The 26,494-nt window shown below is 33.0% G+C and overlaps 1 protein-coding gene across 1 annotated transcript in view; it reads left to right on the forward strand.

Moving 5' to 3' along the window:
- Ets65A (DNA-binding protein D-ETS-3) overlaps positions 1-26,494 on the forward strand; it is a 283,056-nt gene that overhangs the window by 64,797 nt on the left and 191,765 nt on the right. The gene's annotated exons all lie outside the window — the stretch shown is intronic.

The raw sequence follows: 26,494 nt of genomic DNA on the forward strand, positions 1-26,494 counted from the left end.
ATTCGTTAATTAAATTGTACAAAGAAAATTATCAAATTAGACCAGCAGTTTCTTTTATCTTTCAAGATCAATAATTAATATGCCAACAAACAATTGTAAACCTTTCTTGTGGCATGTCTAATTTACATATTATGTTTATATATGATTAGGGGAAGTATGCCTATGATGGCATACCTAACTTCACCTCTCGTTTTTTTTATTAAAATACATGATCATATTTGTTACAATTTTTTTTCTAATTCAGTTGAATGTACCAATTAAGCTGGACATATAAAGGTCACAGGTAATGTGGATTTTTATATTAAAAAATTGAAATATCAGAAATGTCAAGTGTGCCATCATAGGCACATTCCTTGACTATGATGGCATGGCTGCACAGTATAATAGAAAAAAATATGTTTTAGTGGAATTTGGACATAAATTACAATAAAATATCTTATATATCTTATCGACCCAAGCGTATTCAGAGCGACACCAGGATTGGCACTCCTGACATTTAATCCAGCATTCTCTTACTTTGAGAGGGTATACAGGCCATTACAATACAAGCAAGCGACGTCGTAATCATCATCTTCAAATTTTTGTTATCGCTTGCGGATTCCTGTTCCTTCTCATCATTTCTCTCTATCCCTTCTTTTGCTATTCGGTATAATGTTCGTTTTTCAGGAAAAGTGTCATCCACAGATTTCCGTTCTAATCCACTGTTGTACGTAGCTTTTACTTTAGGTTCTATCTTCTGTTTTATTTGCCAGTTTTCTTCGTTCTACATTTTCTTTTTCGATAACCTTATCTTTTAATTCTTTAATTTCAGGGGTTGAATTTATTATCCCTGTTTTTCCACGCTTCTTTTGTTTTTTTGTGTTTGACTGCGAAACACTTGGAATGGGTGATAAATCTTGGATTGTTATGTGAAGAGTATCCTGTTGAGTATTTTCCAGAAGGACCTGTTGGCAGTCTTTAGGTGGGCGATTTTGTCCACTTTCTAGGTTTTCTTCTAGATTATGATCTGGATTGTTTAGATGGATGTTTTGAGTTCGATCTTGATTGCTCTCTATAGGTTTATCTGTAACCAATAATGGAGCGAACATCCATTCCTCAAAAGTATCAGGATTAGAAGGTTGAATCCTTATTTTGGCAAAGGCATTTATGGCATTAGCAGGAGTAGCACTTTTAAGGTAAGCTGTTTTAAACAACCCAGCAACTTGAAAGTGAGTAACGAGTCTTCCAGGATTTTGTTTTAACCAATTCTGAATCTCTTGGTTATGATAGGTTTGTAGAGAACAGTGTGGTAGAAAGCAGAAAAGTACAATACCATTGCCTTTTGCAAGTTGTAAGACCAGTCGCTTATGACTACTGTGGCCATCTAACAATAATAATATTTTGTTCTCATTCGAAGCTTTGGTATAGTGAATAAAATGTTTAAGCCATTGAACAAAAATGTCTGAAGACATCCACCCTTTCTCCTGGCAAAAAGCAACACTTCCAGGTGGGGCAGCGTCCATTAATTCATTTTTGAACCTTTTTCTGGGAAAAATAAATGCAGGTGGTACAAAAGTACCAATTGCATTCATTGAACATACAACTGTTTAATGCTGACCTCGTTCCGCACTGCTCAGTGCTCCAACTTGTTTCCGTCCCTTGGTTGCAAACACTTTTTGAGGCCTTGTTTAAACAGTACTAAGACCTAATTCATCAACGTTGAATATATTTTTCGATTGAAAATTGTATGTATCTAAAACTTTTGCTAAAGAGATGAAATTTGTTTTAATATTGTTCTTATTAAATGCTTGTGCTCGCGCGAGAGATGTATTTTCTGGTGTTCTGAGTGAAATCAGAACTTCCATCCAGCAAGACGAGTAGTTTTGTTGAATTTGTGTTTGATGTTATTTCTCTCAGCAAGATCGAAAACTAATCGTCTCAAATTTAGAATTGTGAGACCAAAAAATCTTGTTTCCATATCAATCACATGAGTAGCTAACTCTTGCTCAAGATGAGGAGGTAGTGTAATTCTTCGGCCACCCAAATCTCCTTTTCTTCCACCGGAGTTGTTTGCAAAACGTCTACGGAGTGTCGTAACCGGAACATTAAAAGTTTTGGAAGCCAACAGACGTCCCATCTTCTTTTCTTGGATGTGTTGAATTGCCATATTCATGTTCTCTTCCGACCACTCCTGCCTATGTTTCTTGGTAGACGCCATATTAACAAAAGCCCTGCAACAAAACAAAGCCTTTATATCTGATATCAGGAGATATTCAACTGTTTAAGGTATAACTAGATAACGTCAATCCAATTTTTAAGGATTGTACTAAACCTTTAAGGATATTTCAGATATACACTTAAATTTACTATTGAAGATTTTGTGCGATTTGAAAGCTTCAAATTTGTTTAAAAACCCTACAAAATGGTATTGTTTATCTACTTTTACCTTAATATAAGTAAAAAGTTGAGTTTTTGAAATTTTTGCAATTATTATTCATTTTCTTTTGATGGCATATAACATGTGCACATGATGGCATGCTGTGCCAGCATTGGAACACATTTGCTATGCCGTCATAGGCAAGTACGCATCAGATTTAAAGCAGAGCGTTATCTTCTAGCACCACAATGGCAGAAGTTAAAATGCATTGCCTACTGAAGCTTAATACTAATCAAAATTGCATACTTACTTTGGATATTTTAACTTCAGACGAGAAGCGGCAAAAAACTGTTTGTGATAACGTGCGTTATAATAGTTCAACACTCAACACATCACACTTTCTGTTACAGACTTATCTGTGGAACTAATAAGTGTTTGTAACTTTACCGTTGCAAATAAACACTGTCTATACGCATGCCTATGTAGCCGATATCGTTCGACAGGAAACGATTTACAAATTACACGTGGTATGCCATCAAAGGCAGCATGCCATCATAGGCATATTTCCCCTAAGCCATAATCATTGATTGTAATAAAAATCATATTTTTAACTAACTAGTATATGACGTTTCGACTTTCACTTCGGAAAAACGAGAAAAATTTTCAGCAGCGACTTCTATACGAAGAAACAAAGTCAAGCTCGGATTTGCAGTTTACTTATATCGCCATCGTTGAGAAGTGTCTCCACTTCATGTCTATCTCTGGTTTTATCCACCTGGAAGTAGAAAACTCACATAAATATTTAATTATAGTTTTGTGATTTATTCCAAAGACATATTTGATAAAAGTAATGTTAATTTAGTATTCAAGTATGTGTCCATTGTGTTGTTCATTGATTTTGTTTATATTTCACCTAATAAGTTTGTCTTTTTCTTAACACATGTTTCTTAAAAAACAATGTTATTCAGGTTGAGTGTGACTACTACACAGTTAACATTTTACAGATACATAAACTATATACCAGTATAGTTGATAACATCTTTATACAGTTATCTACATGTTATCACCTAATTATGATTAAACTTCACGTGCTTAGTTCATTTTTTCAATTCACTCCGTGAAATATAAAGTGACACTGCTCACTTTCTCCAACAATAACTTTTAATTGCATAGTTCGGGGTGGTTTTTGTTTGGTTAGTGGTTGTTGGCACGCATCGGCATCAAGTCACCCACCCGTGGGAAGAATTAGGGTGGACCACCCCTTAACGTTTCAGATTCACTTTATAATGATACAGAGGATCATGCCCTAATTCGTTAAATGGCTGGAAACATATGCTTTTTCATCCCCTTAGAGTGAGTGCTTCACGATAATGTTCTTTCGAATTTATATAGATAGATAGTTATTGTATCATTATGGGATTACGTCATTAATGATTTGTTGGATTGGTGGAACGATGTATCTTTTGAAAAAGGTTGCTATCGTTATTTTGCATGGGAAAGAAGAAAACTTATTGTCACGGTTGGATAATATCTTGTATATTGTTGTTATTGATATGTTGTTTATAATTTACCAAAAAAAAATTAATAATGTTAATACAACAGTGTTAATGTCCAAGAATATAATATGGTGTCTACTAATCTTTTTAAAATGTTTCAATCTATATTCTCAGCTCTCAACAATCAATCAATATTTCATGTTTTCGTTCCTTTGTCTATCTAATCTTAGCTTTTTCAGAATGTTATTAACACATACTGTCTGTTTTTTAACCCCATTTATTTAAATAATCTCTTCCTTCCTTTGGAACAATATGTCAAAGGTATATCAATTACATAATTGAGGAGCTCGCGTGCAAAACCGGATATATCCACTTTTAAAGTTTTTTCAGGAGATGAAAAAAATACCCTACATATTTATTTTAAAAAATTATATTAATTTGAGAAAACATTTTCAATTTAATGGGTTTTACTAACTGAATGACGTATATTTTTTTATAAAAAAAGTAAAGAACTCGGCGTTATTAGCAAAAAAACATTGGATATATCCGGTTTTGCACACAAAATGACACACTGTGAGCGAAAAAAATTATTTATTTTTTATTAAATAAACAAAACAAGTTAGTTAAAGTAATATTTGCAAAAATAGAATGAACAAATTTAAATATGTATGGCAGTCTCTTCGTGCAGGCATTCGCATATCTCCATCTTCTTGGGTTTCATTATTTTCCGAAATATCTACGGTTTCTTCTCCTTTACTGTCTAATAAATTTTTGTACCACAAAAGGTCTTCCCTGTTTCGCCAATCTTCACCAAAATGCTCTTTCATCAAATGATTCAAACTTTTTTTCTTCTTATCTGGTATCGAATTACTCAATGGTAACCTACTTAGCCGTATATCTGGATGTCTTTTCAAGATTTTCTCAACTCTACCGAATGATCGGTCCGCAGGTAGAAAGCTATGTCCTCGGACTGGAAATGTTATTATTATTTCTCTCAAATTATCTGGGGACTGGTTTTTAAGCCAATATATTAGGGTGTAAATGATATGTGAATTCTTATTCTGCCCTCCACATCCATCGTAGAATAGTCTGAGAAGATGTACTCCTTCATAATTCAAACTTTGAAGATGATGAAATAAAGCAGAACCAATTTGAGTGGCCCCTCTTCCAGCCAAATCTTCGGTCCAGACATAGAATATCGGATTACGAGACGTCATAGGAACGCAGCAAAAAGCATACCAAGTAATTTGATTAGAATAAAACGCATCCCGGATTGGTGTTCCGGGTAGCGGTTGAACTTGCTGAAGGTCGAAACAAAAGGTCATGCTATTATCAGGTTTTTCTTGGGCGAGTTCATAGAAAGTGGTTGCCCTTTTTCTATGGACGCGGTACTCCATAATGAGGTTTTGTCTTCGCTGTAGGTCTCTTGTGTGTCTTAATTGCTCTTTTAACCTGGTGCACTTGGAGCACACATCTGACGCAGGGGATGAGAAGCCGACATTAAAATCATTTAAAAATATATTTTTAAACATATCGTAGGTTACTTGATCTTCAGGATTACATTGCCTGTTATACATTTTATGCAGCTTTGCCACAGAAAGAGTTGCAGAAAGATATATACGTTTCGATTTTTTTCTATTGTAGTGGCTTTCTTTACCATCAAAGAACCAATAAATTGTCGTAGTTTGTCTTTTTTTGATACAGTTTTCTTGGCTACTCTATCACCTCCAATTTTCTCCTTCGGAACACCTCCTTCCTCCAAAAGCTTTGTAACAGTGACAAGTCTATGTTTAGTTACGCCAAAAACAGCAGAGAAAAAAGTTTTGCAAACCCTAACCATATTTTTATCAGACTTTAACATGTAACAAACTGTTGCGTTCCTTTCTTTCATTTCTTTATTTTGTCTGCCTCGTTTAACTGGCACAACAGACATATATTTACATAAAAACATATTCTGGCGGATTTTCTTTTCGTTACTATAAAACTGTTTTCTAAGACTTAAAATATCTTGCGTACTCACTTTGCACCATTCATACCTATGTTTTACCATCATGACTACAAGGACGTGTAAAACCTTCTAATCTAGGGTCGGGATCTAAATACCTAAAATTACAAAAAAATTAGTAAAATCGCAATTTTAAAACAATACCTAACCTTACTTTTGCTTTTTACTCGCTTCCCTTTTGTTCTCGCGTCTTTTTCTTTTCCTGCTTCCATCACTTCCTTCACTTACACTTACACTAATATCCTCCTTCACAATATACAATTTTTAACGTAAAACCTTAACACACTACTTTTATTAAGCACGATTGAAAGCACGTGTGATCATAACCAATGTCAGTAACGAACTAAAAATTGCAACAGAATACGCACAGACTTGTTTATTTAAATATATCCGCTTTTGCCTGCAAAATTTGGATATAACCAGTTTTGCTCCGAAGGTCGAACTTTAATTAACGATTTTGGAGGGATTCATACGGTTTTGGTTGCAAATCAATATGTAGACCTATAGATATCATGGCTTAGACCCAGAAACTACCAAAACATGATTTTGTGTAAAAAGTGGATATATCTGGTTTTGCACGCGAGCTCCTTGATTGTCATGTATATTTGATACACTATAAATCTAGATGCATGTCATTATCTTAGTTGTAAATCCATTTATGTAATCCATTGTAAACATAAAAGTGCAGATCTGGTAAATATGCGAGCTTTAAGTCAATTCAACATATTATATGAATATTGGCATCAATCCCTTTATTTTACATTTGCACAACCTGCCATTATAGGCTGTCAGCAAATGGGTACAACAAAATATACAGATTCGCCATATCTGCAATTGTTATCACCCCGTATTTATGGTAACACAACGTAGATATTCAGTACACATGAACGTAACATATAAGGGGGGTTTTCTACTAAAAGCATTACATTTTATCTATTATGTGATTAATCTTAAGGTATATAAAACTTCATTTTATATTTTATAATATAAGGTGTCACAATAAAGACTGGTAAGAGGGAAACTGTGAGATTTTAGCGAAACTTTGCAAAAGTTTTGATTTTAATACAAACATAACCGTCATCGCTTTGCGAAGAATGTATATTCGTGTGACTAAAGTTTGGATATTTTCTAGTTAGAGAGATAAGCTATTTGTCAAATTTACCAAGATTATCAAAATTGGAAGAGAATATGTATTCAATAAATACGAGAAATAATGAAGATTAAATATTTGATTGTAAAAGACATTCAAATTAAGACCACAAGTTAAACCAAATAGAAGAATGTTTAGAAATAGCAAAATATCTTATTCATCATTAACTTGTACGCGTCCACTGCTAGATATAGGTTTCCCTCTGCTCTTTTTATCCGGCTTTGTATTGTGCATGTTGTGATTGCATCCAGTTATTGCTAACACGCTTCAGATCGTCAGTCTATTTGGTTGGTGGGTGGCTTCTGCTCCGTAGTGTTTCTTGTCTTGGCGTCTTCAGAACAATACGTTTTGACCATCGGTTGTCAGATAATCGTGATTTTTTCGATAGTGACTGTTGTTTTTGTTCTACGATGTTTTTTTTTTCGTTGGGGATTTGGTCTCTCAGAGAGACACCCACCCTACATTTGGCGCTTCATAGTTCTCTCGAATCGAGTCACTCGAATCTTGTCTACTACCTTTTTCGTGAGTGTTAATGTTTGCGCTCCTTAAGTGAGTACAGGTAACACACACTGGTCAAAGATTTTCCTTTTGAGGCATATGGGTAGGTCAGATTTAATTATATAGTTTAATGTATGACATATTCTGCTGACCAGGTTAATCATATGCGACGGATAAGCTCATATGTCTGGTTATCTCTGCCCAACCGAATTTCATGTCCTAAACATTTATACGACGCAGTCTGCTCAATATTCTTTAGATCAACAGCAATATTACAATTTAACACCAGATTATTTAATATTGGCGTCTTGCTCAATCTTTAGTCCGACCTCCAAGGAAGAATGTTTAAGCTTTTCTCTAATGTCAATACCATACTTGTTCAGATCTGCCTTCTTACAAGCATGTTCTAAAAGTGGCGTGAATAGCTTTGGAAATAACGAAGTCTCCTTGCCGCACTCCTCGCTACATATACAAAATTTATTTGTTTTGTGTTCATCTACTCTTACGTCACCTGTAGCATTTTGGTAGATACGTTAGAATATTTTAAAACTAAAAGTGAAACTGGAACAAACCATGAAGTGGAGATATCCAGGAGTGGCTAGTATACCTGTTGAATACAAAGCACGTGGTGTTCGTGTGTATTAAGGTATAAAAAATGCTTATTAAAAGCTTAAAATTTTTATTTTAAAGAAGATCTTTTCGGAATTGAATCATTCCATCATCAGTTTAATAAAAAGTTGTTAAAAACATTGTATGGCCACATAAAAACATTGGAAGGACATCCGTATTAAAAAACAATCATCATGGTATTTATAAAGGTAAATGCAATAGACTGTTAACTTGTTGATTAATAAAAACTGAAAATGGAGGCATCTTACATGACCCCATGTAGCTGGTGAGGTTTTATCGACTTACATTACCTCTGATCTGTGCTGGAGTCTTGGGCTAACTGTTAGGCGTCTTGGGAGTCTTGGGCTAACTAAAAATTAAAAGTGAAACTGGAACAAACCATGAAGTGGAGATATCCAGGAGTTAGCCCAAGACTCCAGCACAGATCAGAGGTAATGTAAGTCGATAAAACCTCACCAGCTACAGGGGGTCATGTAAGATGCCCCCATTTTCAGTTTTTATTAATCAACAAGTTAACAGTCTATTGCATTTACCTTTATAAATACCATGAGGATGGTTTTTTAATACGTATGTCCTTCCAATGTTTTTATGTGGCCATACAATGTTTTTAACAACTTTTTATTAATCTGATGATGGAATGATTCAATTCCGAAAAGATCTTCTTTAAAATAAAATTTTTAAGCTTTTAATAAGCATTTTTTATATCTTAATACACACGAACACCACGTGCTTAGAATATTTTAGTGTCTATTTGGAATTCTGTCAGTGCGTTTAACATTTTCTGCCGGCTTGTAGTATCGAATGATTTCTCGTAGTCCACAGATATAAATGTTAATGATTTGTTGTATTTTGCAGACTTCTCTATGATTCTATGGTTCTTTATCGCTAGTAAGCGGTCCCGATCTAAATCCAGATTGTTCTCTGGGCTGATTGAAGTAAAACTTAGCCATCAATGTTTTTTTGATATTTTTTATGTAATATATATATATATATATATATATATATATATATATATATATATATATATATATATATATATATATATATATATATATATATATATATATGTTTAGATTAATCTCATTATTTAGAAAATAAGATAAGATATGACCAGATATATAATTACTAAAAGTGCGCCAGAGGTGCATCTTGTCTGTGTTTGTTTGTTTTTATAGTGAAATTGTTTGTGAAGAACTTTTGTTGCGAATAAGCGAAATTTGCAGAAACATTACGTGATTTACGGCGTTATTATTTGATTTAGGACGATTACTTACAAATATCATTACTATCTGCAACAGTTATGTCATAAAAATCAATGTTAAGGAAATTTAAATACAACAAGGCCACAAAATCTCATCATCATCCCGCCTTCTGCGTCCCTTTCTTCCTGTTCTGTCGGTCTTGAGCTTCCTGTGTCCATTGCGTCTGTCCATTGCGTTTTGCAACATGCGCAAGAATGATTGTATTAATTATAACAATTATTGTTTTTTCTTCAACAATAAAGAATTTTATTAAATATCATTTAAAACGATAATATAGCTAATATAAATTTGATTCGAAATAATACCCTTTTTTTACCATTTTAAAACAATTTTTACTTCCTTCTGTCAACAATTGATTGTTACCTCTCAGGGTGTGAGATCTCTGTTTCGAGCTGGGAAATTGTAAGTTCCTTAAAAAATGTAATCCTTTATCATCGATCTAGTGTCCTAAAAATTATGTCCATTACTTAATTATGTAATTTAAGGGTTATCTGACCTTATTATGTAACTGGTTCCAACTACTTTATAGACGTAAGTATTAACCACATTTTTAACTTACCAGTCAAAATTTTACCCTTTTGTTTTTATTTTTAAGTGTATATACTTATTTGTAGGTTTTTCACTAATGATGATCTGATAGGATCGAAAACGTTTTGAAAATTTATAATTTTTTTTTATATCTTTAAAAACTTTAATAAAAATTATATACCATTTTACAGAAGAAAGTTTTTACTCATTGTAAGTTTTTTGATAATATGGTATACGTACAGCAAACTACTGGAGATTTACCTTTCAGATTTTATCCTTATTTGGTGGTTATATTAAATTAGGGGGGTAACAGAAGATACATTTTTTTTATTACATAAAAAGTGTCCCAAAATTTACAAACAATTTGAAATTTATAGAAAACACTGGTTTTTTGTTAAGATTGTAATTTTTTATTGAATCACATCAGGCCAATAGCCTCAACTGCTTTGCGGGCACATACGCACTGTTTTGCTGAAATTGAATGACATGAATATTTTTCATAAATGTGGCTAGATTTCGTTTACTTCAGCGTTGAATTTCCTCTTTCAAGGCATGGGTTGTTGTACACTTGTTTGCATAGATGTCCCCATAAAAAGAAATATAATAATAGTCTCCCGTTTTATACCGCTGTCGCGGCTTTGGGAGTATAGCAGGGTAGTCTGCTATATCTAGGGCCTACGGTATACAAGGAAGGTAACATGGCCAGTGCTACGCTTCAACCGTCTATTATTACCCCTGGTTTTACCCAAGGTACTCATTTTTATTCAGGCTGAGTCGACCTGGGGCCTATAGACATTTTTAAAATGTCTAGATGTTCTTGCCGGCGGTGGGATTCGAACCCCGGACCACCGGCTTACGAGTCAAGCATCCTACCGCTTGCGCTACGCAGGCCCCAAAAAGAAATATACTGGTGTTAAATCACATGATCTAGGGGGCCAATTTTGATCGCCTAAATGAGATATTTACCGTCTAAAAAAAGTCGCATGCAGTAATTGAATTGTTTTGCGGACTGTATGGCATATGGCACCGTCTTGTTGAAACCACATATTGACCACATCAATGTCATCTAATTTAAGCAGCAAGAACTTTCACTCTCTTATCATGTTGCAATATCGAGCACCAGTAACAGTCAGTGCTTGACCAGCCCCATTTTCAAAGAATTATGGTCCAATCATCCGCGTCATAGCCCATGAGGTCACATGATACTATACTCTGTTTTTTAACCAGGAGGAGTAAACTAAAAAGACAGATTCACACTCAAGAAAGTTACTAGAAAAGTCACCAAATACATCTTCTTTTTTTGTTGATTTCTCGGCCTTGCGGTAATCCAGTAATCAGTATCGGACACCTTCACACGTTGATTGTAACATAACTTTGATTGTTTATAGTTGAATAATAAATTTTTCGAATTAACTTCCAATATATATTATTTAGTATTTCTAATTACAATAAAAAAATGTTGGACTGTTATGAAGAAGTTGAAGAATTTTTAGAGTTTATTTATCACATTGTAGAAGAAAATCGTCCGGAACGTATACGAAAGAGATGTATTCGTGATAAAATGATATCTAAAATCCAATGGAATTTTACAATATTACTATTCCAGTCTGCTTATATTCTAATACAAGCTACAAGTCTTGATTTTAACAATAACTATTCTGCAAAACTAACCTGTTGCCTGTTTTATTTTTGCTACCGTGGCTGTTATTTTCATTCCAGAATTATCAATTTTGATTTGTTTATACATGGTTATAATGCATTGTTTCTCATTTGAAGATAAATGACCCAAATCTACACGGCATTTTTTAAGTGGAGAGGAATAATTACCACTAGTACTTGGCATCGAATCCATATTGTTATCTTAATAACACTAATATATCGCTAAATAGTTCTGAAAAGAACTGTTTTTTATATAAATACAAAAGAAATATCTAAAAATGTAAGGAATAACGCAGAAAACAAAAAATCGTCGATATAAATTTTGAATTTTAAAATTTCACAAATGTCATTAGTGTCAAAATGTCCTAATTTAGTGGAGTAAACTTGCCTGCGGTTGGACCAATTACAAACAAGCATTACGGCGCGGAAAATTTGAATTACTCCTCCTGGTTAAAAAACAGACCATAACACGAAATATTTAGGCGGTAGGTGTGTTCTTTTTTAGAATCACTTTGCCGAGTACACTGGCATTCCAGCCACTAGACATATTTTATTATATACACGTAGAAATAATATTTAAAAAATTTTATTAATGTTAACTTATAGAAATACACAATAATATGTTTCATTTAATTTGTATAAATGCATTATAAAGCGTTTTTATGAAGAACATTTGTTCGGAACACACTGTAACTGTAATCGAACGAAGGTGAGTTTTTGGCATAAATTGGTAACACATATTTGACAGTTGCGGTGTTGACACTTTTTGTACTGTATTATTATGAATTTTAAATTGAATACCTCTTGTTTTATATTTTTACCTCTTTAATAAAATCTGTTCTTTTTAGAACAAAATTAGTGTGTTTTATTTCAAAAATGTCACGTAAGAATTTAAATAGTTTGTAAAAAGATATAAATAAGTAATGAAAAAAGTGTTGTTTTTGCTTCCATTTCAAAGTATTCCATTTTACATTTTTATACGACGTATACAAGCGGCTCAAATTGTTTTTAACAAGATTATTTTTTAACTCTTGTTTTGTTTCTCTTTATTTACATTAAATATTAATTTGTTTTGTTGTATAATCCACTTTTGCAATAATTATGTGACCTATTTGATTTAAAATCGATTCAGGATTTTTTAATACTTTGGCAACTATGTCAACTTTGATCTCTGTCAATTATAATGACGTGCAACGGTAAGTAAATTAGATGGACTGTATTAACAAAGCCATCAATATGAAAATATGCTTCATTGCTTCATTCAACGAATCCTCTTCGCTGTGCATTGCCAAGAAGCTTCAGTTCTTTTGTCAATTGAACATTGTAAGCAAGATGCAGATCTTCAGTGAGTATATGCCATAGAGAGCTTCTTGAAATTTGTAATTTTTGTCCACGATGCCGAATTTATGTCCTTGGCCTTTTACTATTCACTTGGATATTGACATTTGAGCGGCTTGTTTTTGGACGACCAGTGTATTTAGACCAATTTATTCAGTCTCTTTGACTGTTTGAATTACTTTGGTCACAGTTACTATATTTTATAAGAAATTTTCGAACTGTGACCGCCAAAGTTTTATTATTTTTAAAACATTTTACAACAATAAAAACTCGTCCTCTCGTGTAACGCTCCATTTTTACTAACCCTAAACTGTCAGCTATCAAAATGAGTTTTGTTGTTATTAACACGTAACTGCACAAATGGCGGCAAATTTAAATCTTTCGTGAATTGTGGGACACCTTTTATAAATAATTAATAGGTCAAACATGACCGGTTTTGTGACCAACGGTCCAAAGAAAAAAACATCTATCTTTTTGGTCCTTACTAATAACGGCATAGAAGGATTCCTATACATTAAATTCAATATTCTCTTCGTCAACTTTTTCATTCATTTTTAAAGTTTTTCTTTGTAAATTTAACTTGAGACTTTTCTTTCCCAGTATCCCAGGCTTCCTACCTTCCATTTTAATTAAGTACAAAATCATCAGACGTACAACGTAAACTTTCGTGTTAATATACTATATAATACTATTTTTGACTTCCTAAATTTCAGGATTTTGTACAGCATTCCTATACTTATTTGTCTTGTTTTCCATTGTTGCGCTTTATTAGCTACTGGAAATGTTCCTTAATTTGGTTTTAGATTTCAAAATTTTTATAAATTTATAAATGATTTTATATTGTTTGTCATATTTGGATAGTTGATGTAAAGTTCCTAAAAGATACGCCTCTGTCAAAACAACCCTCAGCAGTCGCTGCGAACTGGCTTGATTAATAGACTACAATCCACCCATTTAGTAGTTCGTAAGTTCTCCACTAGGGTTGAATAATCTGATAACGACTTTATATTACTATTGCTAACGACAAACACAACTTCTCTGATTTAATACCACGCGCAGATAACGGGCTTTTTATGTTATGTCTAAATGTTGTACATTTGTTTGCCGAATAAGTACAGAGATGACTGGAATGGGTTTAAGCTGTTAGAATGTGATCACGTAGGGCAAAAAGTTGGACCATAAGAAATATACTGGGAAAACGTAAAACTACTGAGAAGTCAAATATTATGTTATTATGGGATTAAGCCACAATTCATTGTAATAAAAATTACATTTTTAACTAACTAATGTTTTACGTTTCGATTTCCACTCCGGAAATCGTTTTCAAAAAAGATTATTTTAAAAATTTTCCGAAAATGTATAACCAACAAGTTGTTATTTGTGAAGTGAGAAGTCACTGTTTAAAAAGTGACAAAATAGAAGTCAGTAAGAGCCGGAGTTTGTACCTTGTTTAAGCTTTTGCTTCTTCAAGGGAGGGGTACTACTCTTTTTTTTAAGGAGTAGTGGTGGGGAGAAGATGTTCGTGTGGAGAAGTAGTGGACTACTAAGAAACAGGAGGGTCCGAAGGTGGTGTGCCTATGTGGGTGATGTTTCTGAAACGCACAAGAGGAATTTTGGTGTTAGCCAAGCATGTCCAGTGTTGTGTAGAAGTTTGGCTGGAGGGAACGGAACTTTTCTTTGTGGAAGCCTGATGAGTATTTGCCCTCGGCGATTGCATGGAGTCTTAAGTATTTGTTTGGCTCTGTTGTTCGAGCCGACAATGGTTCTTAGGACATACCTCCTGCTGAGGGATAGGATTCTTTCCTTGATTGGTGTTATGTTGGCCAGTATGTATATGTGCGTTGATGGGTAATGCCAGCTCACCCTCATACAGGATCTTAGGATTTTTCGTTCTGTTGCTGTGATGGTGTTGATTTCACGTGGATTGAGAGAGGCGTAGATACATGCCCCGTATTCGATGATGGGTCTGACAAATGTCTTGTAGGTGTACAATAGTGTTTTAGATGCCGTTCCGCCCCATTTGCCGGATAGCACTACCAGGAGATTAAACCTCTTTCTCACCCTATCAAGGGTATTTTGAAAGTCGGGTTTCCAATTGCGTGTCCTAGTAAAATGAACTCCCAAGTAGGAAACCGAGTTTCTGAGAATAAGGTCCTCTCCTGACAGAGTTATTCGGCCGCGGACCTCGCGGCAATTTGAAGATTTAAAAAGAATTAATTGTGTTTTGGAGGAATTTATGGTCACTCTCCATTTATTGCACCACCCAATGACTCTATCCAAGAAATTTTGGGCCCTTTCGAATACGGAAAATTGTCCACTCTCTCTATGTGATCCTGATATGAGGAGAGCGGTGTCATCAGCGTACAGGAGCAGGGACTCCGATCTATGCTGTGGGCGGGGGATGTTGTAGGCTGTGTATAATATTGGTGCAATGGTGCAAGTATTGAGCCCTGGGGTACTCCAGCTTCTGAAGTAAAAGGGGTGGATAGATGGTCTGCTACTTTGATCCTTATCGTCCGATTAGAGAGATAGGAATTAATTAGTTTAACGAAAGGAGTGAGCAGTCCAGCAAGGTGGAGTTTTTCGATCAGGCATGTGTGCCAGACCTGATCGAATGCCTTCTGGACATCTCGGAAAATGCCTATGAAGTCAGTAAATAAAAAATAATCTATTCGAAAACGGTTTTTTAATATTTAAGTAAATTCGTTGATTTAATTAAGAAACCTTATAACACTTTGACGAGAATATTAGAATACCTACAGTAAACCAACTGCAACTAATTAAAACAACAATCTTGTTGTCAATGTTGGCAAATAATATAGCTTTTTCACTTTATTTGATATTGCTCTAAATAGTCCACTGGCAGATAATGAAAACACTAGTTTTTATCTACCACATCATAAGCCCTTTTTAAGGTCCACAAAAAGACATAACATCTAATTATTTTTTGATATATACTACTGTGTGTCTGTAACTAAATAACATATTGCATCAATTGCACCTATGTCTCTATGAAATCCATACTGGTATTTTGGTTAAAGTGATCTGCTTTCAACAGAATGTTCGAAAGTTTTTGTAATACACGATAATAATGAAAAAGGTCGGTACGACGAAGGTAACATAACAAGGTGCGATATTTATTTGATTTTTTAAGGCTAATTTTAATTGCGAAAAGATAAAAATTTTTGGAAGTGTGTTTGTGTCTTGGTAAAAGTGAAATTGATTAATGTTTTCTTTAAAAATTGGACCCGAAGCAGATGAAGGAGCCAATTTATCAAGAACTTGTTGAATAAGGCTTTCATCTAATTGTGGTTTTCTTCTTTAATGATGTTTATTGCAAATAGATATTACAGTATTCCATATCTTAGTCTAAAGTCAGCATTCCATATCTAAGTCAGCAAAACTAAACTAATGTCAAACAAAGATGACAAACCTATGATAAACATCGAAGGGACAGAGATAGAACACGTAGATAAATATACATATCTGGGTCAAAATGTCAAGGTAAGCAAAGAAAATCAGACTACCGAAAAAAGCAGACATGTAAAAATGGAATGGGCAGCATTCGGAAGACTCTCATACGAACTTAAAAACAAAAATATACCTTAAAGACTGCGAACCAAAGTGTTTAATTCCTGTATCCTACCTGTACTTACATATGGAGCTCAAACCTGGACATTCACTAAAATAAACATGGAGAAGATCAGAAAAACTCAGAGAGCTATGGAACGACAGATGCTGGGTATCTCACTCAAAGACCATAAAACCAATGAAAACATTCGTAATAGAACAAAAGTAAAAGATGCTGTCGAACTGGCAGCTAAACTGAAATGGAAATGGGCTGGACATAACGAACGTCTTACGGATGGCCGATGGAGTAAAATAATCGAGAATTTGCGGCCATATGAAGCCAAAAGACCACGAGGAAGACCGCAAATGCGATGGAGCGACGATATTAAAAGAACTTAAGGACCAATGTGGAAACGTCTGACAAACAACAGAGATAAATGGCAAGAATTAGAAGGCCTATATTCGGCAATCCGAATAGAAAAAAGGGCTTAAAAAATATCTTAGTCAAAGAAGTCTTTTTATTTAATTTATTCAATAATGTTATCCAACTGTTTTTTTTTATTTAACTTGAAAACTACGTTTGACATTAGCGGAAATGTTTTGATATTGTAGATAATTTATAAAATTTCCTTGTTTTTTACATTAGTTGAGAGCTTCTTTTCGCTTGTTAACAATCGCAGAACATTTCTTGTCCCACCAATAATGTCTTGGTACAGAAGGTGTAAAATATTTCTTAATAAGCATATATTTCGATGCTGAGACCGCTATTGCATTGAGGAAAAATTCGATTTTGTCTACTGAAGTTGAAATTATTTCTAAACTATTGAGCTCACTAATTTCTAATTCAAATATATTTTCGAAAACAGACCAGTCAGCACGAGAGTCATTCAATTTTGTTGCTGGCTTGATAACAAAGAAGGAGGGGTTGACTTGAATTTCTACATTGATTGGGCAGTGATTTGAACCTAATATATCTGAATTTAGTGACAAAGCTACACGATCGGCTAAAAGATGAAATGTTAGAGTCAACTGCTAAGTGATTGCTAGTTAAAGAAATTCTTGTTGGTGTTCCGTCATTTAAGGTAATTAATTCACAATAATCCATGGCCTCCACTAATATTTTACCAATACGGTCATCTGCAATTGGTCCCCACATACCGTGGTTAGCGTTGAAATCTTTGAGAAAAATAATTTTTGCTAGATTAAATTAAAGGAATAAGTTGATCCAGTCATTTTTTCTATCCTAATATCTGATGGTCTATAAATTGATACTATTGTGAGATTAATTTCGCTCAAAAAACTGCGCAGATTTTTAATTCCTGGTAATCAATTTCCTGATGAAAATACCTACACCACCGTAACCATATTCACAACATTTATTGATAAAGTTATATCCTTTAAGCCTAAAATTATCACCGGCTGTGAGCCATAATTCTAAAAGGACAATTATATCTGTATGGTTATTGTTATCATGATGAATTTGAAGACTGCCTCTGTTGCCATAACTATATCTACAATTCCATTGCAATATGATTAGTTTTTTTGTAATATTTTTAGAAGCCATTTTCACAATATGTAAGAACTGATTCTAAATTATCTTGGTTATTATCAAAAATTGAAATAATTGTTCGATCTTATTTAATTCAATTTTTTCTTGATTAATAATTATATTTTAGATATAAGTTTATCTCGACAAAATATGAAATTATTCTGTTGTGGTGAGTGTGAATAAGGAGGAAGAGGAACTTGTTTTTTTTTATTAGGATTTTCAAATTCTGGATAACACCTACTTGTAGTCCGGAGAGGAGGCCTCTCTGCCTTTTATTTTGTTTTTGATTCTAACGCAGTTGCATTAGCTGCTTTTATATTTGGTTTATTTATAGGAACATAATACATTGTTTTGCTTGCTGGTGCTAAATCGGGAAAGTTTTTCAGAGTATTTAATATATCAAACCTATTGTTGGTGTTAATTTTTAAATAAGCTGGAGTAGAGGGAAGAAAAGGCTTGGGAAGAAAGAAGAAATCTTGGCTGAGGAATATCATAAATTGGACTAACCTCAGTGTTAAACAGGTATTTCACGTTGCAAAAGATAAGGAAGCGTTTAAAAAAGTGATCGCTAATCCTCGTTAGAAGAGGGCACAATAAGAAGAAGAATCTTAGGTTGGTGTCGACTAAAATTAATTTAAGTAAACAACAATCCCTATATTACCTTTCATACGAATTTTCACAGAAATTTTTAGTCCAATGCATAAGCAATGTAGGAAAGCGGAAAAACTGGTTTAAATACTTTGTCCTGCGATTAGAATACTATATCCTGCATTCAGCCACGTTTCATTTAGAAAATAGAACTGTCTTCCTTCCACTCTGGTATTTCTAATATCCTTTAAATATTGGCGTATCAAACAATTAATTTCTTTGTTGTTGCTTAACACTAATTTCCGATTTTAATACAGGAAAAATTTAATTTGTTAAATATATTGCACAACATTGACCGTCTTATGTCTGCAAATTCTTTTTTCCCTTCAGCAACTTTTTTAAAGCCATCAGTGGTTAGAATATTTTTGTTAAAATACAAACCATAGAACCCACAAATTATATTTTATTGACAATAATAATCTAGTCATAGATATGAAGTTTAATACATAAATTTACTGATATATCTAAGTAATATCATAACATAATTTTTAACTTTTATTTGGCTAACACATAAATAATTAAGTAATACTAAATATAATTGTCTTTATTTTATAATACATTAGAAAATTAAAAATCATCCACAATCCCTTAAATACATAGTTCAATTCATTTCAATTTACTTTGCAGTGGCTAAAGTATTCCTTCGAAGTATTCATGTCTGAATATCAATCTCTAACCTTTTTTGTAGAATCCTTCATGCTTTTTCCGACAATGCAATTACTACACAGGCGTCTTCTTCCTGCTACACTTTTAAAGTTGCAGGAATTGCCGACACAGCTCCTGCTAGTATTTAATAGTGTAACCTTCTCGTAACAGAGGGCGCTAGACACTTGTCCTTCGGGTCGATAACAAGTATTATTATAAGACACATATTTTACATAGAATTCTGACAGATGGCATTGTGTGGAATACATCGGTAGTTAAAATAGGAAAACAATAAATTGAATTTAGAAATAAATAGATCTTTTTTAAAAAATAATTTATATAAAACATTGTACATGGATTTTAATCTGCATTAGAATAAAAACCTAAATAAAGTAGAAAGGTTAAATTGCTTTCTAAGATATTTAATTAATTTTTTTAACCAAATACCCAAACTCCAAACTGCAATCATTTTGTTCTCTTGGCGTACACACAGAAATCATAGTACCTAGCTACTTCTTTCTTTACAAATGCGTTTTTTTAACGTGATCAAGAGACCAATTTTTCACGTACACTTCTTGCATTCTGAATTTTGGATACGACTACACAATATAGTTGACTTGAACTGCATCTAAACCTCTTCAATTTCGTACTCACGGCATTTTTCTTTTCCCTATATTTGTCGCAAGGTCTTGTAATTTTCGATATTTGATGGTTAATAGTTATTCCCTGCTTTTTTAAGAACTGAATAAAAATTAAAGAAAAATTAGAAAAATATGTTATATAAATCGGAGAGGATCAATCGGATTTACAGTCAAAAGATCTTGCATATTGACACTCTCCATTAATTGATTGAAAACATATGCCATATGTAGGCTTGAGCAAGGCATATGATACTGTTTCCAGAAAACGACTTTGAAAGATAATAAAAGAAATCGAAATATCAGAGAATACACATACTAACTACAAATGTTCGCATTGTATCTGTTTATGCTCCCTAGCTAGGCCGCAGGTGTTTTTTTAATGATAGAGTTTTGTCTACGAATACTTCGAGATATTTTAGATACCGTTGATAGGATAGCACTGTGTTATTTATTTCTACCGTAGTTTGTCTTATTTTAGTCTTTATTAAGACGTGCGAGTTAAATGTAGTCAGACATTTCTTTGTCTTTTTTGCTCAATGAAGTAGAAACTTAGGATCTATTTCGTCAAACCCAGATGTCTTCCCAGTTTTCCCACCTTTACAGCTGCAGTTAATACTTTAGTAGTAAACTCGCGAGGGAATGCTGTATTACGTGGTACTGCTTGGCGTATATTATTTAGTTCTTTTTAAGTTAAGTCACGTGTGGCTCTAGATAAAGTTACTATCCTACTGGCTATCTGATCTGATGATATCGAGTGGGTTTCTCGGACAAGTGGTCTTTGGAACAATAAGGATATGTTAAGTTGGTAAAACCTACTCAACATTATCAATCATTTGTTTACAGAAAGCCGCGAATTTGCCGTAAACCACAGCTTAGAAATTTTGCACAGAATAAAAAAGTAAAAAATCACATTTACTCGACATATTATAATCTAATCAGCCTAAAAATACAGGTTTAACTATCAACGAATAAACAGATTTTGGAGAGTCCACCATAGTACTAAAACTAACTAGAAGTTGGTAAGTATACAATAATAATATGCCCTTATGGAGGATTAGAGATTTTTCTGCGCCCTCAAAAATTTCTCTCTTAAAAAATACGTTAAATATGTGAAGTTGAAGACATTATGTGAAAATTAAACGCGCTATATATATATATATATATATATATATATATATATATATATATATATATATATAAATATATATATATATATATATATATATATATAAATATATATATATATATATATATATATATATATATATATATATATATATATATATATATATATAGAGAGAGAGAGAGAGAAAAGGAGTACGACCGTCAATCCAAAATAAACTAAGGTACACTCGAAGAGTGGTGGGTTTTTCGGTCAAAGTGGAGAAATAAAAGACAAAGAAGGTGGCTACTTCATCTATTTATTGAAGACGTTTCGCTTTCTGGTCAGAAAGCATCATCAGTTCATCTAAAAAGAACAATATGAAACCAAACATCCATAGAGAAGTTACAATAAAAGTGTGTTACCTTACAAAGACATGTAGCAGTCAATGATGTTAAAAATATGAAAAAGCTTACGAAACTGGACATTTAGAGTAAAGTTGTATAAATCAATTAATTGAAACTTGGTATAGTTTGCAATTTAACAAAATTAGCACAGCAAAAGAACATGTGATAAACATACATGTATATAAAAAAGTTATTATAAAAACTTAAGTAAAAAACATTAAGGTTTATTTTAAAGTGTAAAGAACTAGAAAGATCATGAGAATGCACTTCCAACAATTTATTTAATCAATTAGATTTTAATTTTAATTTTAGGTAACATTATAAGTTATTTAAGATTAATATAGTAATAAAGATAAAATGAAGTTACCAGTCTTAAGCTTACTGAATCTCGCCGGTAAATGAATTTACAGGTTTAACACCCACGCACACAACGTGAATAGAAATGGCCTTGAGGTCAAAATGACAAAAACAGCAAGGCAAACTACCAACTTCTATATAATAGGGCGGTATATTCAAAGAATGTGATAAATTTGGTTGACAACTTGTCGTTAAAAAACCAAACAATGAAAGGAAAAGGTTTTTAAGATCACCATTTATCCTACAGTGATTGATTTGTCAACAAAGAACAAAGCATGCGAAGTCAATCCAAAATATCATATATTATAATATTATGACGTCACTGGTTAGCCAGCCAACAGGTGAAGATTAATACAACTTCCACAGTCCACAGGTTCAAAATATTTGGGACCGTAATGAAAAAGATTCTATGAATCAATTTCAGTTTAAAATTTTATCAAACAAGTTCATCAAAAGGAACAATTACTTAATTATGTAAAAGTGATATTGACAAATAGTTAATAAAATGTAAGTTGATAAATCTAAGTTTAGGAAAGAATAATTTATTTTATTTTATTTTTATTTAAATTTATTATATGAAAATGTGATAAGAAAAAACCCATTGTGGGACAAAATTTAAGTAAACAACATATCAGGCCTAATTCTGCAAAATTAATGCATGATAAATTTGGCTCAAATTACTAATGTCGGTTCTCTTATTAAGGGTATTTGGATGTTTTAATATTGAACACATTTCTAAAAACTGTCTTTTAACGAGATTGCGTTCAGTGCCAAGAATTTTAACTTCATTAAAGTTTACTTCGTGCTTAGTGTTAATAGCATGTTGGGCAAGAGCACAAGTATGCTTAGATAAATTAATATCACTGCGGTGTGTCGTAAGACGCCCTCTCAGTGATCTCCCTGACTGACCGATGTAACATAAGTCACACTCAGCACAAGGTATATGATATATTACATTAACTTGTTCCAGACGGGACAGAGGTGTTTTAGTTTTAGAAAACAAATTCCTGACAGTCTTAGCATTCTTAATTGCAATTTTAACCGGTACGTTGTTATGTTTGTAAAGTTTAACGAGTTTCTCAGTAACTTGAGGAAAATAAGGTAACGATGAGTAATGGGTAGTTGGATTCCCAAGTACAGTATTAGGCAGAACAGTGTTGTTAATTGAATTATTTGATATTATTCTAAGTTGGTCACCATTGGGTATGTCATTTAAAGAAGAACCATAGCTTTGAACGAAAAGGTATTTATTAATAAGGGAGGATGGATAAGAATTCTCAATCAGAATATTTTTAAGTAATTGAAAGGATTCCCTTCGATTAATCGGATGTATCAGTCTATTTAGCCTGCAGCTTAAAGCTTTAATAAGGTTTAATTTATATTTAAAGGGATGACAAGAGTGGTAGTTGAGAAACCTATTAGAAGCCATTGGTTTCCTGTACCAACTTGTAGTTAGGGTGTTATCTCCCATTCTAATGACACGCATGTCTAAGAAGGGAATACTAGTTGTGTTAGAGTCCTCAAGTTCAACAGTGAACTGTAAATGAGGATCAAACTCATTGAATAAAGACAAGGTGGCCTGAATCATGTCTGGAGGTAAGGCTAGTAATAAGTCATCAACATACCGTTTAATAAAAGGGATTTGGAAATCTAAAAGACCCAAACGGTCAGATACTAAATCATCCAGTACATAATTAACCAGGATGGGAGAGATTGAGGAACCCATAGGTGTCCCAAAAATTTGAAGGTAATATTTGTCGTTGAAGACCAAAAAATTAGTGTCAAATATTAATTGTAAAAGTTCTGCAAATACATCCCAGGATACAGGACAGTTAGGTTGGATGGAGTTCCAGTGATTTCTTAAGGAGGTAATAAGGCTAGAAAGAGGTAAATTAGTGAAAAGAGATACCACATCAAAAATCACTAAAATGTAGCCTTGTGGAAGTTCAAAATTATTAATAAATTCACTAAAATGAAAAGATCAACAATATTAAAGTTGTTATTATAATTATAAGATTTAGATAGGATGTCAGTTAAAAATTTTTTTATATATTTATATATATTTTATATTGATGGCGCTAATGGTTATGTAGTCCACTGGCTTCTGGAAGCTATTACTCCATTATTTTCTGATTTTTTTGTTTCCCACTATCTACAACCACTCTTTTTAAGTTGTCTTTCACCGCTTCAAATCACTAATTTTTTCTTAGGTCGACTTCTTTTTTTTCTTACTCTGAACTAGTTGTTTTGGAATTCTCCCTACAGTAATTTCCTTTTTTTTCTAATGATTTGCTTTCTAATTTTCTTTGTTATCGTAGATTTTCCATAGACATCTGTAATTTATTTATTTGACAGTCTCTTCCAAATTCCATCTCTGTCCTTGATTCCACCATAAATCCTCCTCAAAATTTCTCTCTCCTAGAGAAATATATTTGTATATATTTTATTACTGAAGAAACAGTCCAAAATATTAAGGAAAAGATAATGGAATAATAGTAATTAATCACGAACGTGTCCAACCTAGGAAGTTAGTCACACCAAGAGAAAGACTGATAAATTCTAATAGCTGCCCAATAGTACCTCACAGTATTATAGAAGATTAACTACAAAATATTGACATTTATTAAATAACTCCAATGGATTTTCGAAGAATAGGAACAACTAACTTTTTATTTAGTCTACAGTCACTAATTATGACCAAATCAATTACCGAATTTATTTTTCATGAGAAAAAATTTTAGTGCGCAAATAATAAAAACACACAAATATCTCTATCGAAAATACACTGCCTACTTCTCAACCGATATTCAGAATATAACAGATATTCAGCCAATATATCCTTTCTTCACAATCTCCACAACAATCGACTAGTTCACAATCAAAAGAAACAACCAATATTCCTCTATTATATTCAAATCCCATACAAACTTCTATCCAACCATATAACGTTGAAATGAATAATCTGTCAAAATCAACCTCCGACATCTTCTGACACTCAATCGTCCAAACGAATAACATTAGAAATAACGACTCTCCCGACAACAAAAGACCAGAACCCATTTAAAGACCTACAAGTAAATCTAAAAAACCATAAGCTTTACCTAAAGACAATACGAATTTAGCAGAAGATATTGTTCTGAAGCTATTTTCTTGTGGCATTTTAAAGTAATTACTATTTAAATGGGAATAAGCCACAACTAAAGGTTAAAGTACGTTTATTGACGTTTCAATTTCCGTACTTCCGTAACGTACTTTAACCTTTAGTTGTGGCTTATTCCCATTTAAATAGTAATTACTTAGCAGAAGATGTTATTAAATGCACTAGTTCTTTCTTCAAAGATAATTCTGATAATGGATATTTAACCCAGGAAAAATTAAGTGATTTCTTCGAAAAAGCACACGGTTCTTCCCATCCTCTCAGCACTTTAAAAACGTACACAGAAGATACCGACGGACTACTCAATGTTGTAACTTAAATCTATCCAGCACTAACTCCCAGGTATCTTAAAAGTAGCTATACTAGATTAAAAAATAAAATTATGAAACAGTATGCAACCCACGTCACTACTAATCAGAACAGCGATACCTCTGCCGACGCTAACTGGAACAACATTCAATTGTACATACACTGCAGTGAAACCTAAATAGGTATTACACCCATTTAGAAGAACTTAGATTACTCATAGCTAAATTTAAACCATCTATAATATGTCTACAAGAGACTCACTTCAAAGAAGATAATTATCACAACTTCAGAAACTATACTCCATATTTTAAGAATAGAATAACTGCTAGCCATGTTAATGGGGGAGTAGTAATATATGTTCAGAACTCATATAATACCGAAGTAATACGTTTAAGAACTGGGTTAGAGGCAACAGTATTAACTATAAAATGGCCCCACAAAGTTAATATCTGTAATATTTATTTTCCTCTGGACTTAGACCCGTCATTAAATGAAATAACTGAACTCTTCAATCAAATCTCAAAGCCTCGTATTGGGACGTAAAATTGAACAACTTTTTAACAACTTTTTACTGATTCTAGTATGAATATCCTTAACGATGGAAGAAATACAAGATTTAATATTTCCACTGACGATGGGACCCCAATAGATTTATCCCTCTGCGATCCTGTCTTGCAACCATCTCTGTCGTGAGATGTGACATCCCATTTGCATGGAAGCAATCATTTTCCCATTCTTATTATGAACAATAACCTTATTTCCTCATCAATTCCATCCAATAAACGGTGTCTTAAAAAGTCTGAAAAATGTAGATTGATCTCTTTATTCTTTTAAAATTTTACAAAAAAATATTTCTCAGTTGGTACAGCTCTTCGATGCAGATATTGGTATCAACTTTAAAACATTACATTTCATACAGTTCTTAATGTCAATAGCTCATAATTCGATAAATTTTACAAAATTTCCACATGCTCCAGTCCCATCGTGGAATTCTGATTGTAAAACAGCAATTAAAGAGTCAAAAAAGGCATTTCATAAATTTAGAATGTACCCAACTGTAAATAACCAGCTGGAATTCAAAAGATTGAAGGGCCTACTCTAGATACACTTTAAAGAAAAGTAAGAGAGAAGCCTGGAAAAAATATGTATTATCTTTAAATTCATCTACACCTATTTCTGAGGTTTGG

This window comes from Diabrotica undecimpunctata, chromosome 3, assembly GCF_040954645.1.
Source record: "Diabrotica undecimpunctata isolate CICGRU chromosome 3, icDiaUnde3, whole genome shotgun sequence".
Classification (NCBI taxonomy): domain Eukaryota; kingdom Metazoa; phylum Arthropoda; class Insecta; order Coleoptera; family Chrysomelidae; genus Diabrotica; species Diabrotica undecimpunctata.